The sequence below is a fragment of the Penaeus monodon genome, chromosome 16, assembly GCF_015228065.2.
Source record: "Penaeus monodon isolate SGIC_2016 chromosome 16, NSTDA_Pmon_1, whole genome shotgun sequence".
Taxonomy (NCBI): Eukaryota; Metazoa; Arthropoda; class Malacostraca; order Decapoda; family Penaeidae; genus Penaeus; species Penaeus monodon.
In genome coordinates this window covers 24,255,291-24,260,290 of record NC_051401.1, presented here as the reverse complement: position 1 = coordinate 24,260,290, position 5,000 = coordinate 24,255,291, and positions in this window count along the sequence as shown.

The following is a 5,000-nucleotide window of genomic DNA, read 5'->3' as shown; positions in this document are numbered from 1 at the left end:
AGAGAGAGAGAGAGAGAGGTTGACAGAGAAACGAACAGCCAGGGAAGCACAAAACAAAATAATATACAGTCAGGCAGACAATTAAACACAAACGTTGAGGAAGACGGACAAACAAGCTGGATGCATGACTAGAAATAGTAAATACATAAAAATCATGCACTTAAAAGATACACATATGCCATGCACATCACGATGCACTATCTATGCAAACGAGAGTATATATACATGACGTATGCATAAAAGAAATGTATGTATATGCATGTATGCGCATACCGTATACATAAAGGGAAAATACCACACACACATGAATGCGCATACGAACTCACGTAGGAGAGAGGAGAGAGAGAGAGAGAGAGAGCGAGAGAGAGCGAGAGAGCGAGAGAGAGCGAGAGAGAGCGAGAGAGAGGGAGAGAGAGAGAGAGAGGAGAGAGAGAGAGAGAGAGAGAGAGAGAGAGAGAGAGAGAGAGAGAGCGAACGAGAAACAAAAAAGGCGAGAATCTGAAAATAAAAACAATTTATGCACACCCTATACAACTCTGCATGTATATCTCTCTCCCCCCGCATGCTCTGCACTTACTCAATTCATAAAGGACTAAAACACAAGATTAACCAATCAAGACTGCAAAACTACAAGGGTTGAGGGAAAAAGAGCAACAGAACATAGCGATAGTCTTTGACGGGGCCTAACACTGCCATGTACATTTCCTGACTTTTAAAGGAGACCTGCGCTATGCCTGGTGGAGGGGGCGAGGGGGCGGGGGCGAGGAGAGGACGAGGTGGAAGAAGGAGGGGTAAAGGGGGTTGGGGGAGGGGGACGGGGTTGGAGGAGGGGGGAGGAGGAGGAGGAGGAGGGAAGGGGTACCGGGATGAGGGTAGTAGGATGGGGATGGGATGCCTGAGTCAGGGGGGGTGGTAGGGGCAGGGGTTAATGGAAGGGGTAGGGGGCAGGCAGTGGGGGGTTGGGGGGGTAACTGGGAATGAGGAAGGAGGAGGGATAATGGGGAGGGGGAGGGGGTGGTATTGGGAGGAAGGAAGGGTGACAGACGAGATAGGAAAGAGGGAAAAGGGAAGAAATGACAGAAGGCAGAGGGAGTGCATAGAGAAAGGTAAGAGGGAAAGAGGGAAGGAAGGATATGGGGAACGAAAAGATATGGAGAGGGAAAGAAGGAGGGAAGTGGATGAGGGGAGACGCGAAAGAACAATAGGAGAAAAAGGAAACAGAAGAAGAGAGAGGTAAGAAGAGCATGAGGTAAAGGGGGGGAGAGGAGGAGAGGAATCAAATGGGAAATAGAGAAGGACGGGAGAACAAAGACATAAAGAAGAAAAAAAACGAGAAGGAAGGGAGGGCAAGGCGGGACAGGAAAGAGAGAGAGAGAGAGAGAGAGAGAGAGAGAGAGAGAGAGAGAGAGAGAGAGAGAGAGAGAGAGAGAGAGAGAGAGAGAGAGAGAGAGAGAGAGAGAGAGAGAGAGGAGAGAGAGAGAGAGAGTAAGAGAGAGAGAGAGAGAGAGAGAGAGAGAGAGAGAGAGAGAGAGAGAGAGAGAAGAGAGAGAGAGAGAGAGAGAGAGAGAGAGAGAGAGAGAGAGAGAGAGAGAGAGAGAGAGAGAGAGAGAGAGAGAGCGAGAGCGAGAGAAAAAGAGACAAAACAATTGAAAGACAGAGAGAGAGATAAAAAATAAAATAAAATAAAAATGCGGGAATCAGTCTCAAAACAAAACAAAACCCTATCGAGAAAAAAAAAATCGAGACTCCTCCTCCTCCTCCTCCTCCTCCTCAAAAAAAAAAAAAAAAAAAAAAAAAAAAAAAAAAAAACACCAACAACAAGAATAAAGAGAACAAGAAAGGAACAGAACATAAACAGAAAGGACCCCCCCCCCCCCACACACACGGCCACGGATTGTACGCCTGGCAGCGGAGTTCGGTTCGTGTCGTATCTGCGTTGACGGCGCGTCTGCTGCGGGCGCGCGCGTCGGCAGCGAACGATTCATTTAACGCATTTTAACGTTGAATCCGTTTGCTGCGAAATCCTCAAAGAAAGATTTATATTTTTTCATGTTATTTTATATTATTTTTTGTCTTTGGTCGTTATTTGTGCCAAGGTCAAAATCTCGTTCGTATATGTGTAGTGACTATTAGGTAAAAAAAAAATATATGTATATATAAAAGTATATAGATATATTTTATTAATGAAAATAATGATTTTATTATAATGATAATAATAGTAAAGATAATAACGACAAAAATAATAATGACAATAATAATGATAATGATGATAATGCCAATTATAATAATAATAATAGTATCACTGCTATCACTAATATTATTATCATCAATGATAATCATAACTATTATCATAATGATAATAACAGTAATGATAATAATAACGACGAAAATAATAATAATTATTAAGGTGATAATAATAACGAGAATGATAATGATAATGATAGAGATAATAATGATAACAATACAAACGATAATGATAATAATGGTAATGATAACAATAATGATAATGGTGACAGTAACAAAAAAACATTATTATTATCATTGGTATTATTATTATTATTATTATTATTATTATTATTATTATTATTATTATTATTATCGTTATTATTATTAATATCATTATTTTCATTTTTATTATTATTATCATTATTATTATCATTCATAATATTGATAATAATATTGATGATAAGAATGACGATGATGATGATGAAAATAATAATAATTATAATAATAATAATAATAATAATAATAATAATAATAATAATGATAATAATAATAATAATAATAATAATAATAATAATAATAATAATTATTATTATTATTATTATTATTATTTTCATTATTATTATAATAATAGCAACAACAACAACAACAACAACAATAATAATAACGATAATAATGATAATAATAATAATACTGATAAAAATGGTGATAATAATAATAATAATAATAATAATTATTATTATTATTATTATGATAATGATAATAATAATAACAATAATAATAATGATAATAATAATAATAACAATAACAATAATAATAATAATAATAATAATAATAATAATAATAATAATAATAATAATAATAATAATGATAATAATGATGAACAACAATAATGATACTAAAGATAATGATAGTAATTATAATAAAAATTGTGATAGTAAAATTAATGATGATAACAATAGTAACGACAATAACAACAGTAATAATAATAATGATAATAAAGGTAGCAACAACACTAATAATAATGATAATGGATGATAATAATAGTAATAACAATAATAATAATAATAATAATGATAATAATGATAGTAATAATGATAATGCTAATAAATATAACCATAATGATAATAATGGTAATGATTATAACAAAAATATTAATAATACTACTGATGATAATAACAGTAATAATGATAATAAAAAGGATAATAATATCAATAATTGAAATAAGTGTAATTAACAACAAAGATAATATGAACCGGACTTAGAAAAGCCTTCATTATCAGATGGATAATAATAAAATACATTTTAATCATTCATACATGCCCAAGGTCTTTTTATCTTCATTAATCTATTTAGATATTTACTTATTTCAGTTGTTCAAATCTTTCATATCTGTTCCTCCTCAATTTTTTTTTTTTTTTTTTTTATTGAAGGGACGGGGGGGGGGGGGGGGGATATGATGCAAATTGAACATGAACGATTTTTCTTCTGTCTCTGTCTATCTATTTGTTTCTCTTTCTCCCTTCCTTCTCTCACATTCTTCTGTTTGTCAGTCAGTCAGTCTGTTAATCTGTTTGTCAGTCCGTCATTCTGTCTGTCTGTCCGTCTGTATTCCTTTCTCTCTCTCTACCTCCCCCCCTCTCTCTTCTCCTCCCCCTCTCTCTCTCTCCTCCCCCTCCTCTCTCTCCTTTCTCCCCTCTCTCTCTCTCCCTTTTCCCCTCTCCCCCCCCCCCCTCTCTCTCTCCTTCTTCCCCATCCCCCCCCCCTCCCCCCTCTCTCCCCCCTTTTCCCCCCAATCACTTCTACTTTTTCCCTCTTTTTCCCCCCCCTTCCCCTCCCTCTCTCCTCGCATTTACATTTTATTTTTTTCCCCCCTTTTAAAAGGGCGCTTGACTGTGAAAAAAGAGGCAGTAAAACGTAAGAGAGTTAGTTTTTTTTTTCTTATTGGAAAAAGGGGGTTTGGTTTTGTTCCCAGGCTTGGGGAGATAAATTATAAGGAAAGGGTAAAAAGGGAAGGATAAAAAAAAACCCGAGGGGGGAAGAAGGGTAGAAGAACAAGGGGAAATCTAATAAAGAGAAAAAAGTAAGAAAAAGAAAACTTAAAGGATAGGAAGAAGAAGGAAAGAAAAGAAAAGGGATAAATAAAAATAAAAAACAAAAATAATAAAAGAAAATTTTTAAAAAGAGAAAAAAAAAAAAAAGAAAAAAGGAGGAATTAGAGAGGGAAAAATTAATAAGAAAAGAGAGGGGAAAATCCCTTTGTTTCTAAAAAGGGAAGAAGAAACAGAAGAGGAAATAAAAAAAAAATAAAAAAGAAAAGAAAAAAAATGAAAAAAAAAAGGAGAGAAAAGGGGGGAAGAGAAGAAAGATAAAAGGGAAAAATGTAAAGAGGTAAATGAAAAGAAAAAAGAAGAGAGAGGAAAGAAAGGGCGAGAAGAGGAAAAGGGGAAAAAGGGGAAGAAGAAAGGAGAGGAAGGGAAAAGGGGGGTTTGGAAAGGGGTGAAGGGGAAAGAGTAGGAATGAAAGGAATGTTTAAAGAGGTAAAAGGAAAGAGAGGAAAAGAGAGAGAGAGAGAGAGAGAGAGAGAGGAGAGAGAGACGAGGAAGAGAGAGAGAGAGAGAGGGAGAGAGAGAGGAAAGATCGGAAGAGAGAGAGAGAGAGGGGAGAGAGAGAGAAGGGGAGAGAGGGGAGAAAGAGAGAGAGAGAGGGGAATAGGGGGAAAAAGAAAAAAGAAGGAGAGGGGGAAAAAGGAAAAGGAGAGAAACAGGAGGAGAAAT